Source organism: Hetaerina americana, unplaced genomic scaffold (genome assembly GCF_022747635.1).
Source record: "Hetaerina americana unplaced genomic scaffold, ioHetAmer1.1.p SCAF_10, whole genome shotgun sequence".
Classification (NCBI taxonomy): domain Eukaryota; kingdom Metazoa; phylum Arthropoda; class Insecta; order Odonata; family Calopterygidae; genus Hetaerina; species Hetaerina americana.
Genome location: NW_027286070.1, coordinates 32,714,148 through 32,733,025, shown reverse-complemented (window position 1 = coordinate 32,733,025; position 18,878 = coordinate 32,714,148). Strand labels below are relative to the sequence as shown.

Genomic DNA, 18,878 nt, shown 5'->3' with positions numbered 1-18,878 from the left:
GCATCACAGAAAATTGGATTGGAAGTCATTGACCCTTTACCAACAGTTTCTGGTGCAGATCACTTTCCAACTCATGTTAACTCAGATTGTGCATTCTATCATAATCCTCAAAAATCAGCAGGTTCTTGGAGAATATAGTATGCCAAGGAGTTGCAAGAAGAATTCATACATAGAAGGAAAATATGCACCAGAAATACTTAGTATAACTTAAAGTATTACTTGATATTCGATGGTTGCATCAAGTGAGCACATTACTGATGCCGTCTGGTCATGCTAAACATTAATTTACCCTCAATCAAGTTAATTGCTTCCCATATCTAAAGACGATTATTTTTTGGAAGCCTTTCAAGAACATTAGGCGAAGCCAGACCCGCACACAGATATTACTATAAAAGATAAGCAAGCAAACAATTACCAAGGGGTAACATCTACTACTTAAGGGAAAAGGATACCGCGTCTTTCACGTTAAAAATACAACTTTTAATTATGTATCTCACCAGAGCCTCACCTGGAAGAGCTGATCACACATTTTAGCACCTGATCAAGCCGGAATAGAGATATCCTAGAGCAAATACCCGTTTTTTAAGTGAGTTTAAAATTTTTCCTGGTGATCTTACAATTCAGAACCAGAAGAATTGGTTGTAAGGTGAGGTTATCAAGAACATTACCTCCGACTGCATGATGCTTCCTTAATAAATTCTATGACCTAATCAAAGTGTTCTCTTTAGAATGGAAATCATTTGTGTGCCGGAATTTCTGAAACCTACGTCATCATCAACTAATTCACTTCCTATTCCATCTGCAGAGTGAGAGTGAGGACTCAGTAACACGAACCACATAATGACATCTGAGCGAGTGTCTCCTTCACTGACCCGACTAATTAATGTAATTAAAAAATCAATGTTCCATCCATTGATATATGTAGTAAATTACTTTACATTAAGGCATGGATATTAATAGGACATGTTTCTCCCCTTGAGAACATATCCAAAAAGAATTGTCAGCTGAATTCAACCCACATTTAATTATGGTCTCTTCCTAAATAAAGAACTGATTAAATGCAATGAAACATTCATGTATGAGAAATAGAGATTTTTTGGAATATTAAAGACGTGCTACCGTTACCTATGTACCGTACCATGAGTAGAAGAGTGTTCAAAATCAGATGTAAATATAGATGATACGTAAGTACACATGCAAGTATGTCAAACTTTCGAATGCCTCGAAAAATTTTTCCGTTCCCACTCCCCTAATCTAAAGAACTCATTCTGGAGCAGGGTAAGTCCCAGTTTCCGAAATCAAACCTGCAAAACAGGAAACTCAACTGTTAACTTACAAAAAGGTAAAAATAGTGTGGTTTTTTCTCACGGTGTCGATTAAATGATCCAAGTCATGCAACACATCGGTACTTCAGCAGGCTATGGATCATTGAAAACATCAAATAGATGGAATGACAAAAGGGCGGATTCAAGGATTTATTTCACTTTCCAACGAATCGCCTCATCATAACAATAGTTCAAGTACACTAATACATATCCTTCCTTGACAGAACTTCCCCTAACTAACCACGGTTACCGTCTCAACCTTGTAGTGAAATGATTTTGATTAAAAATGAAAATTATTTCCCAGAAGAGTTCTACACATTCCATTTTAGTCAATACTAGTAGGCAAACGAAAAGTAAATGACAGTTTTTTTGTAAAATATTGTAAATTATAAATAGTTAATGCAATACAAATTATTTACTTGGCTTAAAAAATGTTTTCGACACCCAAGAGTAAATAAATGCTCCTTGAGGGTTTTATACTCTTCAGCCATCATAGAAAGCAGTGGAAGAATGAATAGGCTTCCCGCTGAGGGTTTACGAATCGCAACCTTGGAAAGCCACTAAACCTATGTCGGAATGTATATTTGCAATTAAGCTCCTGCTAAGTCCCATTAATTCATTCATCCATCCATCATTATATTCATGTCAGATGTGACCCTTGAAAGGTAAGTACATACGAGACAAAAATTAATTGTTGGGGCATAAAAAGCAATCAACGGGGAGATTCTACTTAGAGAGAAATAGAAGGGAGTTCTGACAGTCTCCACTGCAGCGCAACAGGTAAATTCTAATACTACAATGGAGATTGATCAGCCACGCTCTAGGGATTTCGAGGTAATTACTCTCTGCCGTTTAACTACTTTCCGTAAAAACCGAGAGATACCCCGGAAAGTGCGCTTACGTAACTGGGCAATCGGTCGAAGATTGGAGGGGGTCGAGGGATTGAGTGAATGAGGTGGAGCTCGGGAGAGGCGCTCCTAACGGGAGGGTGGCTGGCGGGCGGAGTACGAGGAGGGGAGTGGGAGGCGGGTCAGGCAACGCAGCCATTTGCCGGAGTTCCTGAGAGACACGAAATGGGATCTGGGAATGACACGGAGTCGAAACCGATATGAGACGGAAAGAAGAAGGAGAGGGATGAGAATTTGAGAAGATCTTGAGAGAATCGATAAAGGCATTACTGCAGAATTTTGATCCACATGGGAGGCGTGGAGAGTAAGGAGTATTACGATCTAGGGATTTCCTAAAAGAATAGATGGCCGAAAATTTTCAACTCCTGTGGCAAGAATAAAGGTGCAAAATGTATCAGAAAATGAAATTTCACAGGATTACTCCCTAATAAATTCGCCTAGAAAAGGATTTCTTGCGTTGATATCCTACATGGAAAACTGGGAAATACGGAAATGAACCCTGGTCACGTCAAATTATTTATTTCCACTCTATTTTGCTCAGGCATTGGACATTAATGTTGTCCATCCATTTTTCTCGACACATATTAGCCACACTCAATTTCATAATTAGGTCATACATTACATTTATCAGTCAACATAAATTAATTTCAACAGAGATTATGGAACGTGACTGGTGCAAATGATTTATTTGTGCCTCTTAAGGAAGGATAGGAATGCCCACTAATGTATGGACATGGAAATTTAGTGGAGAAATAAAATATCAAAATATTATGCTGTAGATAAACAAAGCCAATCAAAATTATTTTCTTCGCGTATTTTGATAATGAAATCTCTCGATTCACGAGGCAAACCATACCTACTTGAATTATAAGGGTTTGACGGGAATTGAAATTATTGAAAGTGCGCCTAATTTTTAAGGTATGCATGCTTGCCACTGCGTGGGAAGTGTAAAGATTATTTTATCAGGGACACGTGCCCTTTACACTTCTTTGAGGCACACCAAATGGGGTACATGCGATTCAGTAAATAGTTCCTGATCCTATTACTTACTCTCCAATTAATCCCTTTGGTTCATATTTCGAATTATCCTGGTATGCAAGTAGTATATTAAATGACATTTATTGTATTATTCACGAGATGTGTTTTTCCTCGGATAAATTTTATAATACCAAGGTTTGTGGAAAAAGTAATGGCAGTGATTTTATTGTGAAGATATTATACGCTGCAGCGCGGCCGGACCAGTGAAGATCGATAGAGGAGGAAGTCAGCTTAGTCGTCTACAAACATCCGGTAAGGACAAGTTTTTACATGAAACTAATATTCGACTTGCAGCGCTCGTTGGAAAGAAGGATTATCAAGAAGTTTTGCGTGTAACTCGGTAAGCCTACAGTGGGAACATTTCCAATAATAAAGGCAGAAGAATTTAACTCAAAGCAAGGGTTTATCGCGTCCATCCCGACATCGCAGACGATTGGAAACTTCAGCATGACAACCTGCTAGCCCATACCGTCTCCCTCGTGACCCGCTTCCTGGCCGATTCAAAGGCACCAACAGGTCCCCACCCGCACTACCATCTTGACGTTACTTCCCAATTATTCTTTTCTCCCGGGCTTGAAAACTCCCATGAACGGACATCATTTCGGCACAGTTGACAAACTCAAAGAGGTCTACACCAAGGCTCCAAAGGACATCCCGGAGAAGGCCTAATGGGCCTGGAGGCCTGGAAATCTCGCTGGAAGTGATTTATCCTCGAAGTGTTCATTGACTACCCGAACGGGCAAGTATAAACCATCCCGGTTAGTGAAGTCTCGCCTTTACCGGTCATGTACATAAGAAACGCATGGCATTGAAAGAAAGAAACATGGCTGAAGGTGAAGTGCGGTTTGTAAGAAGGAGAAACTTAAAAACAGAATAAAATATGAAATATTAACCTAACATAGGAGGAGCCTCTTTTTAAACTTTTTAATAGGTTGCACTGATCTGATCAATGCATATTTTTTAATCAACTCACTGAAATTACTTTTCGGATAAACCCTGTTTAACGTGTTATACAACTGATAAGAAATTTTTAATCGGAGCGAACCTGAATACACTTGCAATCCAATAAAACTGAGAGGAAAATAAACGTGTCGAATAAAAGACAAATTTTCTACAATCTAGATGGCTTTGAAAAATCCTTGATCGATGTTTCTTTCTTCTGAAATATTCCCGAAGAAAAGAAAGTACGTGTGTTCTATTCATGGGCCTCTGTAAACAATTCGGTCCACAGACATTTAATAATAACCCACAGTCATTTAAGCATTTAATAATAGTACTCGTAACATCATTTGTTGCTAAGTCCATCTTCAGCAACCCAATACCTTGTGCTATGAGAAGTCAGGTTTCTTGCCAAAGACTCCCTTTTAGTATCATCCACAAAAATAGCACGTGTTGCAGACGCACAATTTAAGCAACGGAAATTGAAATAAAGTATGAGGATTCACGTATATTGGTATCTGAAAAGTAATAAGCTATAAGTTAATAAAATTCGAAACTTGCACTTGATAACTGATTTACTTTGACCCTCATATATGTAATTTATCTATATTTTTGAAAACATCTTTTGGAGAAAAAAGTAGTCTAGGGAAATTTGAGCATGGAACACGTTAACTGGCGACATTCTAGTGGTTTATCGATCAAATTGACAAAACCTCCCAAGAACTGCATCTAGATTCAAATTTTTAGGCCCTGAATTAGATTTCTAAATATGAATGTACTATACTCCTAGGGATAAGTACCTTTAATAAAATAGATGGTGAGAATTAGAATTACTCGCAATGAATGAGAATATCCTACACGAAATACTAAAATGGAGAATAAAATAAGTTTGACCAGGTTGTTACGGGCAAATTGGAGCCCATTCATCAATATAGGTCAAGTCAGAGAATGTACAAAAATTATTACTTAGGTAGTTAAAAGTATACAGCCCATTCACGTTTAATTCTGACACAGAGAAGCGAAAATTAATATCCCAAACAACGTCAGCAGATTATACGTTCCGGATGTTAAAACAAGAGAAATAGACCGATATATATTTAAGAATAAAAAACTCCTTTTTTATCGCTATTCAAAAAGTAATATAAAGCTCAATCACGGCTACGGCTTTGATGGTAGTAAACATAGGTCAATAATGGTCAGAGAAAATATCTTTCACTGACCTCAACTGCTATTCCTTATACGAGCACTTCCTAACTACCGATAATTGCATCATTAAGATCCAGTATCCTAACACTCCTTAATAAGAGCAGCCGTGGCTCCTCGTGTGGTATTCATGACATACTTGTAGAGAGATTGACATGCGAGCAAGCCACCAAATGCGTATTTTGTGGTGCTACGAAAATACTTTATCACAAGAAGTCATCTTTTATTCAGCTATTTTTTCATCAAAAAGCGAGGCTTCAACAGGAAAAAAAATTAAATCGAAATGAGAGACGATATAATTTAAGTGAAATTGAGAAAGAAAAAACCCATCAAATGAATTGTACAAATTCGCTAATTGGAGAAAATGCCGGATAGGAGGAAACTACGTTGACTCAAATGAATGGTAATTACGGGGAAAGTTGACCTTGTCCATAAGTGTGTCCTATTACACGCTGGAGGCTACTTATGTCTTACGAACTGCCGGAGGCTTTGGGGAAAACCAAGGAACTTAAAAACTGGACTAGGCATCGTATATTCGAGGTTTATAGAAAAAATCCACTTTGAAAGGGATTGAAACGCCAAATGATGAATTATAAATCAGAGAAACCTAGAGGATCACCCAGTCCATGCGTGCGTTTCAGTCAAGCAAATAGAATGGGGAATAGACCATCAAGGTATTTACCTACAAGCCAATCGTCTTTATATGATTTACTATTTATGAAATAAATTAACTATCGTTTCCAAAAATTTACACTTGCATTTTCACCATCCATGCGAATCGATTCACCATCATCCCCGAATGGAATTTCATAGATTACTCTTAGCATTCATTGCACGCAAAAAAATCAAGAAAAAAACATTTTCTCTAACTGAATATTCTCATTTCACCTACTTTCATAGAGTTAGATAGAATATTTAATTTACTTTTCCTCCAAGAATTATCATCAATATTTCCTCAGAGTTATTTGAACAAAGTTACACATTCCGAGTAATTCGATATAATGAAGCAGCATAACTGCCATTAGCGGTTTTTGAACAAAGGCTAGCCTTGGCAGGCAATAAACACGTAGGTATACTATTCGCCCAGACTTTCGGTAATTCATCAAAATTGCAAAGAAAAAAATCCCAGAAACAGTCTGACGCACAATGCCTTGACGTCCGGAGAACATCAAGGAAGACGAACTGTTATATAGGTGGTCGATTTAGTCGTGGATGCGCTCTAGTCGCGGTCCCTTCCGGGATGCAGACGACAGCCTAAATATTGCATTGCATAGTTTCCAATCCACAATCATGCACACAAATTCAGCGTTCCCGTAAATGTGTCCAGTGTTGTAAAAATTTCAAACTCATAATGGTTCAAAAATTTTAAAATGATGGGAAAAAACATAATGATCAACCCGAAGGTTGTTTTTGATAGTTGAGGATAGAATTGTAAAGTAAGCCTAGCATGTAAATGTCAGACGTCCAGGGTATAGGGGGTCGATTTCCATACCTAGACCACCTGCGGTTACTCATCAAGTTTCGTCATCCAGAAACTCGCACCGATTGGAATTTTCAACGCTGCTAAAAGGATTTGAACCCAGGGCCATACATTCAGTGATCTGAGTCCTTGAACATATGGCTAGTACGCCCCCAATACATAGTATTCACTGTGAAATCTCCCAGTGAATAATGAAGTGAAATGTCGTCTGCATTGTCTTTCCCTTACGAAAATGGGCACACACAATAAAAACCAGTAAGATATAACCTTCAACCATAAGGTCATTGTGTCACACACACACACCATTAAACACATAGTAGTTCGATACTATTCTTAATTTTTTATTCCGTTGAAATCACGTGGTGATAGAGAGAACAAAAGGCCAACATAGTATTTCTTCACTCGTGTTTCATTCAATTTTCACTTATGCGAAGACGTTTACGCGGAAAACATATTTAGTAACCTTTTCTTCAGTAAGTAGAAGAAAAGAACGGGGGTGGTTCATGCCATAAAACCATATCTTTCTCCTTCCTATGATGCCAAATATTTTCATCACAAATGAAATAATGTTGCGCGAGATACAACAGTAGACAACAACACAGGTTGGGAATACGAGAGGTTGGGAAGTTAACCCATCGCAAGTCAAAGAGGGCTAATCGGAGGGTTCGCCGCGACACAACAAAAGAGGCTTTGCAATAAGAGGGCAAAACAATACTCACTCGAGTGTATTTCCTCGCACATCGGCTTTGGAGAAGGTGGAATTTCCGAAGGGAGTGGGATGGGCACTGTGGGGAGGGCAATACCGTAGACGACCGGTGAAACAGTCTCCTAGCTCTTGCCTCTCCAACTTGTCCAACTCCCTCTCTCCCTGGACACGGAGGGAAGTTGTTGTGCTTGGGAGCTGTGCATGCAAAGGCGCGAGGACACTGTCTCCGCCGCTCGTTTTTCCCGGTGTGGGTGGGGGCCGGGAGGGAGAGAACGGTGGTGTGAGGGAGTGAGTGACGTAAGGGCTGGAGGGACGCTTGGGGGCAAGAGTGGGAGGAAGGGGGGGAGGGGCGGGTGAGAGAGAGAGCGAAAGTGATGAGAGGCCGTAAGGATCAAATCGAAAAAATTCCCAATTCTGCACATTTGCCCTTTCAATTGATGCTGCCTCAAATTACCGGTTGAGTGGCTACACGTGAACGTAGTAATAATTATTCTCGCACCGCAGATTATATAAGGAGTCTTTTTACGGTCGATCTTATCTTGAATAACGAAACGAACAAAGAACAAAAGTTGGATTTTCCAACATTGGAAATTTTCTGAGTATCATCGATGATGCATGCACATGTAAGCTCGGTTATGTAACTATTATTTAACGCAATTGAGTGTTGCTCACGGCCACATCGGTCGCGGTGTGACGATTTGTCTAATTCTTCTTTCTTTCAACGTTATATACATTCTAGCAATGTATTTTTGCCTTCCCCTTCCTCTCTACCTCTTTCAAATTCGTCTCGACAACCTTCTGCCCAGTGGAGGAGCATTGTCCTACCATTGAATTTTTTTTGTCCTCATTGGTAATTGGTGACAATAAGTTAAAGGACGGTACTTTGAAAATTAATACACACAATCACGGGACTCTGAAGCTCCTCTTTCAACCTAAATTCAGTATCTCTCTTTAACTGTTTACTATTATGCTCTCCTTCATATTGTCAAAAATTCCAATGCCCTACTTAGCTATTCATTGGCTATCCAATGTATCAATTTATATCAAACCCAGGGACCCAGAATATTTCCTACATTCTCTATCGGGTCTCATTTTTTGAGCTAATTTTCCATATCAATATTTCAGGTTCCTTCATTCAACGTGTTTTTTTAGTACCTACTTTTAGTACCTAGTTAACCGTTATCGCAACAACAAAATTCATATTTTAATGTCCGAAACGAGATACAAAATCGCGGCTTTTGGATTATGTAGCGTAATTGTTTCGCAACTAACTTAACCATTGCGCCGTTCATGTTTATACCCAGAAACTAGAGATGTACCGCTTAACCGGGCACATTTTCACTAATTAATTAGTAATAGTTAGTTTCTTAGTAGTTGCCCGGATACGGTCGATGAGCCTTGAGAAAAAAGGATAACAGTGAAAGCATCTGGTTTAGATTTTATTTTACTTGATTTACGAGTTATAAAACTGCATAAAATAATGCAATTTTTGGAATTATTTTTATTTGGTTAGCTTTGATCCCTCTTTTTTAGACAACTATTTTAATTTTTCTTTTAACATCATGCTGGGCATTCTCTATAAAGTGTAGCAAATACACTCAATTAAAAGTTTAACAGAAAAAAAATTGCTACTATTGATACGCCCATTTGTAATCACCACAAGAGTCATTGGTTTCGTTAGTTATTCGTAATGACTTCTACTCTCACAAGTTTTGAATAATAATCTACATCTACATCTACATCTACTCAATACCCCGCAAGCCGCCGCAAGGGCGTGTGGCGGGGGGTGCTAGGACACCACCCATAAATTAGAAAAGAAAAATAATAAAAAAAAAATCGCATGCAATAACGACAAAATCATATATAAAAAAAAAAACATGGCATACATTCATGCATGAACTCTTACACCCCACACACATGCAAACACTCAAACTACCAACTAACATACACATGCACCTGAAAGTATACCTAACATCTCTATAGTGTTTAATTTTGTTCAATAATGATCAATCTGCTACCACATAAATCCATATATCATTGCATTGTGTTAACAAACTTTAAATACCTTATATATTAAAAATAAAAAATTCATTCATGTAGACTGAAATAAAATGATTCTTAGGAAAAAGAATACATCTTATAGTTCTTGAAGAGTGACCCACTGGCTGCTTACCGGGTGACTATAATTAAATCAATGTAGAGACTCAACCAATACCTTAAACGTCTTAAATATTAAGCAATAAATTAACTCAAAGAATATGCTTCGGGAGTGAATTTTTACGGAGAAAAATATCATCGTTTCATTTTTCCTTCATCAAAGCTGATGTGATAGAGAAAGAATGGGACCTAAAGAAGACGGCTTGAGAAGGTATTGAAGGTGTACCACCTGAAGATCAACAAAACTAATATAAATGGAAATGGAATGTGCATTAAATTAAGACTGTCACTTCTCCTATAAGATAATTCTTCAGTTTAATATCCTTGTCCCTTGCTGCCATTCGAAGATGACAAAATTTTTGAACTGAAGAATCAAAAGCTAGAATAGTGGAAGAGTTTTGTTATTTGGGAAGTAAAAGCAGGAAAGAAGGAATGAGCTGGAAGGAAGTAATGTATAAAATAGGTCAGGAATAAACGAGAGCCCAAGAATATATATTACCGGGAGAAAATTCTACTCACAATTGAAAATACAAACATGAAAAACGGAGAAACTTCGTTAAAAATGTCTTGTAGCATGGAGAAGATTTTTAGTCATGCAAGGGGGAAAGAGAAAGTTGTCGGAGAAAATTCAAAGAAGGAAGAAAAGTGGATGCAGGGCATAATGATTGACAACTGAGTAGTGGATGCAGGGCATAATGAGTGACAAATGAGATGCTTGATACCGGAAAAGAATTGGTGCATTGAATGGAATGAAGTGAGGTAGAAAGAATGTGGAGCTGCAGAGTAGTTTATCTTAACGCAAGCTTTAGAGTATTTATTTATTATCAGCTTTGGTCGAGCTTAGAAATTTAGCAGTGCTTTAATTTTGCATCCGTCAAATACCTACTTTGACTGGTAGATTACTCTTTATAATAATATCTGGGATACTTTACTTTCACTGGGATGATATTCTATGAAAGTTTACGAGGTGGAAAGTACAGCGGTACAAAACATATTTTTTTAGAGCTCTTTCAAATTTTACCTTGCAAGACGGGAGTAATTTCACTTGTTTGAAATATCTATCCGTCAAAATATTTGAAATATTTGGCCGTCAAATGACCACCGCCTAAATATGCATACCTATACACGTATTACAAGGCCGCAAAACATTTGTAAAATTGAGAATTTTGTTGTTTGACATCAAAACTGATTTTTGTGCTATTCTATTCATTGTTTGAGGTTTACGTTTTTAAATTTGGTAGATGTGTGTTCGTATTTTCATTCATTTATTTATTTTCCATCTCATTTTGCCAAAGTTTTATTTAAATAAGTAAAATAATATCAGAGTACATCGTTTGGTTGCTCCTACTTTTATTGTTTGATAACTTCCATGCTTGAAAATAACTCAAGAAATAAATTATACGTCCAGGGATCGACAACAAGGCGAATTCGGAGGGCATTCATCGAGAATTGAGAACTGTTTTTGAAGGCTGAATGTCAAACCCGAACATTGAGTGGAGAAGACAATCATTAAAACCAAATATGGGAATTAAATGGATCATTATCATGATTAATAAAAAGAAGAAAAATGTTTAAATCACGAGGCTATGTAAGTAAGTCTTAACTATAATTCATTGAACGTTTTAGAAATGTTAGCGCCCATCGAGGTATGCTACACCTGAACGCTAGGGAGGACGCATATTGGCATTGTAAAGTAGTAGTTTTTCAGTTTTCAAAATATTCTTATTTTGATGACCGTATTATGATCGGAAACATAATTATTAATGAATATTACAACAAACGCAAGATGTTTTACGTCGATTTTAAAAATCTGAAATTACGGAAGTCGTAAATATATAGGTATTTTGAAGCGTGTGGATAGATTATTGGTGAATTTTGTTAGCATAATTGACGGGGATCTAAATAGGTAGGGCCCAAATGTACGCTTTCTGCTCCTGCTTCTCAAAATAAAATCTAATATCCATGGCTGGGAGCACGACTTAGATGTCAGGAATCGTATCAGAATTAATACTTCCAGGTAAGTCTAGCGAGTTGCACGAGGATTCGAAAATCGCGAGTCGTGAATCGCATCGGCTGGAATAAAAATAAAAGAGTGCGTCGCCAACTCCTTCGCTCTCGCTGCCTGGGCGATATCACGGAGCAGCTGGACGCTAGCAGACGAATCATTGTCCTTTTGAGTCATTTTATTCTTGAGAAGCACATGCCTTGAGTGTTGTATCCCATGCAATGTGAGCATGGATGTGTGATACGCACTGGCGAACAAAAAGTGGATGAGAGTGGGGATGGATTGGATGGAGATAGGGGAATATACTGAGGGAGGACACAATAACAAGGCCACGCGATAAGCGCGAGTAGCACGAAGATGAGCCACGCTCTTTGCAAGCTTTCGGTTTGATGAAGACCGGAAAAAAACGAGATCTCAATTATCAGTCATGAACTGTTGCGAAACAAGGTTCAACTTGGACGTATTGACCGATCAGATGAGGCATTTTTTTCAGGTTGAGTTATTAAAACGACGCAAATCAATGTATAGTAACGCCTTCCAAAAGCATTGGCTTCCGGGCCTCGGATTTCCGTCGATGGAAACTTGATCTCTCTATGGGAAAATGCTCCCAATCGCATACATCGAGGACAAAAATTGGCTACAACAGATTCGGGACGCACTGAAGCCTCTCGCTTGGGTCTGAAATTGATAAAAATATGCATGTGCTTGCAAAACGAAAGTAACGGGTGCGGAAGAAATGAATAAAGATGAATATATATATATATATATATATATATATATATATATATATATATATATATATATATACATATATATATATAACGCAAGACTGACGAACAAGGTTGGCCGTCATTGAATATAAACTGTGTGACACAGAAGCAACCGTAATCTTTGCCCACACGGACAAGGACTCGTCCGGTGGAGGATGGGGTGAGGAGGCGAGGAAGGAGAAAGAGGAGTTTTCCGGGGAGGGGGTAGAGGAGCGGGGAAGAGGGCCTGTGATCATGATTATTAGTCACGACACAAGTCACATTTCAGCGCGCAGGGGACTTTTTTTGCGCATTTCGATATGAGTCTACTTCTCCTGTATAAATCAAAATAAAAAAGGTATGACTTGTTAGATTTTCTACCATTATACTTCGACCTATCAAATTAACACTTTCGGGTGTGACACGGAGGAACGGCATGCCTAAAGTTAATCAAAACACAGATGGCAGAGTCAACTAATTGCTCATTCATTGCAAACGCATTGAAATAAGTGAACAGTACATGTTGTACCTCGCATGGGTTATTCGATGCCCCATGATGGTAACAACCGATGTATATGAAGGGCGAGGTGTATGTTGGATCTTAAGAGCCACATTGTTTGAGCTCTTTTACTTATTCCCATCGTGAAGAAACATTTTTTCGTCTCATTGAATGATTCCGTCGTTAGGGGATCGCCAATAGTATCAAGATTTGGAAATGGCCTGCTTTCGAAGTCTTTAAGTATTACGATAACCAGGAAGCAGGCCAGTCACTGGTCTCCAATTTAAATTATATTCTTTGCTAATTTTGTATCCTTAATTTTCCCGAACAAAACAGCGATCTCCTCTGCCTAATTTCAAATTTTCACTTTTTCGAATGTTAGGGAATTCTTCCAGTGTTATCCGTGCATAATTTCAGATGACGACCTTCTGGCGAGCAGGGTGAAGAAATAATACTGACTACTACAAAGTTCGGGTGTTTTGCATTGTCAATAGGCCACTGCAATATGACTTTTTCTAATTCGGAGCAATATATGCAATTACTAGATACGATTAATAAATTCAATTGAAAATACATAAACATGACACTCACCCTGGAAAGTACGCATACAAAGATCCTTCGCATTTGTGAATAACTCGCTTCCCTGCCACACAAGGCGAGCGTGGTAATTAATGAGACCACCAATGAGTTTTGAATACAATCGCAGCTTAGAATTACGTTCCTTGGTGGCATCCATCGGTTGGGCAAAGTTCAATGAGAACTTGATTAACTCTTTCTCAATTTACTCAGTACGAGGGAAAATAAAGACGCCGTTAACAGTGACTGAAATATGATCCACATTGTTTGTTTTTCGTATATAAATCGTGTGAAGTTCTACATCGGTTAGGACACTATTGCAGAGAAAAAGTTCAATCATAAAAAAATTAATTATGTCTTAAAAAGATGCTTCTGTCTACGGAAACCGAAGCACGTAACATGGGAACGTTGAAGCCGACCTTGGTATCTTCAGAGACATCCTTAAGAGGATGTCTCTGTGGCTGAGAATTAGGATCCAAAAATGGTCTGGTATAAAATCTGCCACTAAAGGAATACAGCTTCATATCTAAACCATCAATATAATTCATATCATAAAACACAATTGATAATGTGAAAACATAAACAGCCCGAAATTAAAATGAGTGGGTTTTCCCATTTGAGAGATGTGCCAAAATGTTTTTTTAGTACGAAATCTCAGTTAAAATGATTTTTTTGTAAAATAGTATATTTTTGTTTAGTTTTTGTTTTAATATCAAGAATAGGGTTCAACATTCTGACAGTGGGAAACGTTTCAATAGTAAATTCTTTGATCCTTGATATTTTTCTACTCAGGTAGTAATCATAAATCCGGTTAGAAAGGAATAGGGATGGATCAACTTTAATCAAATTTTTTAAATAGAGGTTTATCATCTCAGATTGAGTTGCAGAAAGCGAAAATGGCCATCATTAAAAAACGGTTTTCGAGTTCATCCTCTAAAATTAAGGGATCTGGAAGACTTTAGACAGACATCCCACTGATCATTTGATTCTGATGTGAAAGTGCCACAAGGAAGACCAAATTTAAAGCTACGTAGTTCCTGACCACGTTCTCAAGTAGATGAAATGAATCCTCAACTTCATGGAAAAAATATTCAACTTAAATGGGAAAATAAAATGATGAGGACATAAAAAATGGCCTCACGAAAATTACCCGTTACAAAGAGTAATGAGTTGTTAACAGAGATCTCATATAAAGACGTACAGCAAAGATTACAAAAAATAAAATAGAGTGTGATTTATACGATTACCATATTTGGTCAGTGATGGCAGAGGATTAGAATAAAATAAAAGTTATTATTTCGTGAGCGTGCAAAAGAAGGAAAAAAAATTATTTGGACGGGTTAGAAGACCAAGAGCAATAAATTATAAAAGAAGGTTGTCGGGTTAGTTCGCAGTAAGCCGGAAGGAGTATTGTAAACGGAGAAATATTTCTTAACATTTTCTGGATTGAGCAAAAATTTTAGATAATGAAGCAACTCTGTAATTTAAAAAAATATATGTTTTATTATACTCGTATTCCAACGGGAAAGATTTTGCACTGGGAAGGAATTTTATGACTGGGACCTTGAGTAAGGAGTTTAAGAAAAGACTGGCAAAAGTGTGGTTTTGTGCATTGAATCAAGGTGGTTGGCGTAATTTGGAGGCTCTTGAGATTTTGGTTTAATGAACGGAAAGGGAAAAAAATGAAGTACAAAGCATGGCAAGAAGGAGAGAGCATTACTGGTGGAAATTCAAAGGAGGCAGAATAGGTGGATGGTAGATTTCATTCTGATTGGAAATTAAATGATGAAAACTGTGATAGAACGGTGAACGTAAGGCAACCGAGGCAGGGGAAGGGAAAGGACAGATGTGGAACATGATGAAGGGAGGCAAAAATTATATGGAAGAAGGATTATATATAGTGTATGATTCCAAGTGGAGTTGTGTGACGCAATGATATGTAATTTAGCGAATTCCAACCTGTGTACTTCCAAAGCCTAGATTAAAGGATAGATTGCCAATAATAATAATACTCACTGACCATATCTCTAACATTTTCTAGCTCATTTATATAAACAAAAGTTTAGAATAAGCTTTGGAGGATATAGGAGCATAATATTCCATAATCTAAACACTCTCATACCGGAAAATGATAATGAAAGCATTTAATTCACAACTTAAAATTGTTCACTCCTCACAGTTTTTAATAGTAATAGTTTCCAGTTAATAGATGTGAATTCCAGCCAATTTCGTCTTCATATTTAATTGGATGCAAATAAAATAATTAGAAAATATTCGTCCAGATGGCGATAGGTTGATCATTCCTGCGTATTTGGAGGACACTCAGTTTACGAAAACTGGATAGGTGAGAACAAATTAATGGCCTGTACATGTACAGCTCTTACGGACAGATAGAAACTTTCTAATTAGACACATTAACTTCTCGCCGATTGAGTGCTAGCCTTGAAAAAATATTCCATGCATCATGTAAGTGGCATGGAATTTCGAGAGAATTCTTCTCTGAGCTCCCTTCACCGGCTGCTTCCTGTCTCACGGTGCTCAATGAATTTCAAAGTGAACTCTCTTTCATGGCAAAAGTTTCTTCAACGCAATATTTTTAGTGTTGTAATAAAAAGACTACTTATATAAAACGCCAATAGACGTCAGCATAGAGGCTAATTCAGCTATGTTGCCATGAATTAAGAATGCACACATCGGTAGCATGGGAATGGGGGAAGAAATAGGGAGGGCATCTTCCCCTATCCTTCAAAATGCGACACCACATACACCACCGGTAACCGTTGATATTCCGCATGAGAGGTGAGAGATAAATTGGTCCAGTAAGTGTCTAAGATAACAATAATGGTTTTTTAATCGATTTCGCCGTTTTAATATAAGCTTGAAAGCTTTAGTTGGGACAGTTAAGGAGCTGAAACAGCCACAGCAAAATTTTCTTCCCGACCCAGAGCGCCAAATATCCTCGCCTCTAATCTTACACTCCTGGAATTAAGTAGAACTCTCCAGTTTTCCTTTCCAAAAATTCCAGCCTCTCCCATAAACCCTGCCATCCGATTCCTCCTCTCTATATAGCTCCACCTTTCAGCAGCAATCAATGTATACATCCCTTCCACGATTATTCCATTCCTCTTCGAAACATACATGCATACTGAATACTATTTTGCCACGAACGCCGACCGTTTAACTTTCATGGCGAGCAAATTCCTTCGCCAGGGCCACTGACTCGGCATAAATCGACTACGAAAAATAATGTCTAATACTTAGGTTTTATATGCTTAGGTAATAGGGCTTTTAGAAATTTTAGGCGTAACTAGTCTAAAACATATTGGGCTCCTAAACATATTTTTGGGTACTTAAACTCAGCCTGTACCAAAATACGAGATGCGAGAAAAGGCGCAGATCAGTCAAGAAATATAAAAGAATTATTATAGGGTTAAAGTTATTTTCAGTAAATCCACGTACAAGTCCAGTATAGATGCGTTTTGTGGGTTGCATTAAATCAGCCCTACCCCCAAACAAAATTATAACATCTACTTGAAAAATGAAAAATTGAAAGGAGGTGAAGCGAATTTTGGAAGATATAATTATTTGCATTTTAACCTACCAGTAATCTTTAGTATCTCTATTCAACTAAAAATTGATAGCTTAATTAGCTTAATTCCTTAAATGAATGTCCAATATGTTTCACAACCCAGACGCACAATGCTCATTTATCAATAAAGCTTGGAACTTTGGGTACAGTTCAATAGGATAAATAATTTAAGGGATAAAGAAATTGTTGGAGAATTCTTGTCCAACAAGCAAATAGGGTGCACGGTTGGTAGCATCATGGGAATGATAGCAATATGCCAGACTGGCTGTCAAATTGTACTACCATAGAAGCTAGTTATATTTTAAGCAATTTCAATAATATTTGTCACAACCCTGATTATAGTTTTTTGAAAGGATATAATCGTGACTCCTAAAGACACTGCCTGGCGTATAACGCATAAAAAGGCAGGATAAAAAAATGTGGCCAGCACTTTACTATATACACACGATTTTCCTTTTAATGACCGAAGACAAGGACCAAGTCAATAATTGACGTTAATTTATTTCGTTACTCAAGTCTTCTTAAAGTTTTCTTTTCGCCTCTGCAGGACGAATTGAAAGAGTAGTTTTGGAATCATTTAATTTTAACCTACTTAAATGCCTATTTTTGATTGAATTGTTTTATTTTGGGTTTTAATGGATTCAACATTCGTTAAATTAAGGAGAATGATACGGTTCTCGAGCTTATGTCATGATCACTTCCAAAGGGGGTCAAAAAACGCATTTGAGGGACGATTGGTAAATATTTCACGCGGGATACGGTAAATATTAAGCATAATGTAATTCAATTCTTTATTTATATAATAGTCCACATCGCACGCAAACAACTCGATTCTGTCATATGTTGGTGAGAAAAATAAAATGGCGCGTGACGGATATTCTTGTGTAATAAAATACGAGGGTCATCCGGAAAGTAGTACCCGTTCGTGAAATAAAGACACAAAAGTAAATATTAACAAACATAAAAAATTTTATTTGAAAGAGGATACTTTAAACTACTTCTCAACATAATCTCCAAGCAAATTAAGGCATTTGTCATAACGTGTGACAAGTTTCTGTATTCCTGCTGCATAGTCCTTCGCCGCCAGCTCATTGAGATACGCGAGGGACCCATCTTGCACAAATTTTTGCATAATGCAGATGGTGTTTAACAATTTCATGAACAATTGTTCGAGAAACATTGGGAAAATGCTCACAGATGTCATCAATTGTGACGCGCCGATCGTTCCTCACGAATTCGTCAACTGAGCTCACCAGTTGGTCTGTAATGACAGACGGTCTCCCTGAACGCTCATCGTCGTGTGTGTTCCCCCTCCCCATGTTGCAGTTGCGACACCACCGCCGAACAGACGACTCGTCCATTACATTGTCTCCATACACCTCCTTTAATTGGCGATGAATATCACATGGGCGAACGTTTCTTGCATTGAGGAATTTAATCACTGCCCTCACTTCACAACTGGCGGCGTTCTCAATTTTTTTAAACATTGTAAACAATCACAGAAACAACACAGGCAATGCTAGCGTCACGCAACTTGGCTCAGAGAAGGCAGACAAGCCACTGAAGCTATCTGACCTCGTCCAGCGGCTACTCGCGTCGTCAGCACTTCATGCGGCACGAACGGGTACTACTTTCCGGATGACCCTCGTAGTTTTTATACCTTACACTATGTCCATGGTTATTTTGCGGTGGCGGTTGATAACA

The 18,878-nt window shown here is 37.9% G+C and overlaps 1 protein-coding gene across 5 annotated transcripts in view; it reads right to left on the bottom strand.

The window, feature by feature from the left end:
* The window catches only part of LOC139700040 (protein croquemort-like), a 97,615-nt gene that overhangs the window by 56,534 nt on the left and 22,203 nt on the right, over positions 1-18,878 (bottom strand). The window contains exon 1 of one of the 5 annotated variants that reach the window (XM_071598499.1): positions 7,613-7,720. The exons of the other annotated variants lie outside the window; for them this stretch is intronic. The gene's annotated coding sequence lies outside the window, so the exon portion shown is untranslated. Of the gene's footprint in view, positions 1-7,612; positions 7,721-18,878 lie in introns of those variants that run through there. 5 annotated transcript variants of the gene reach the window in all.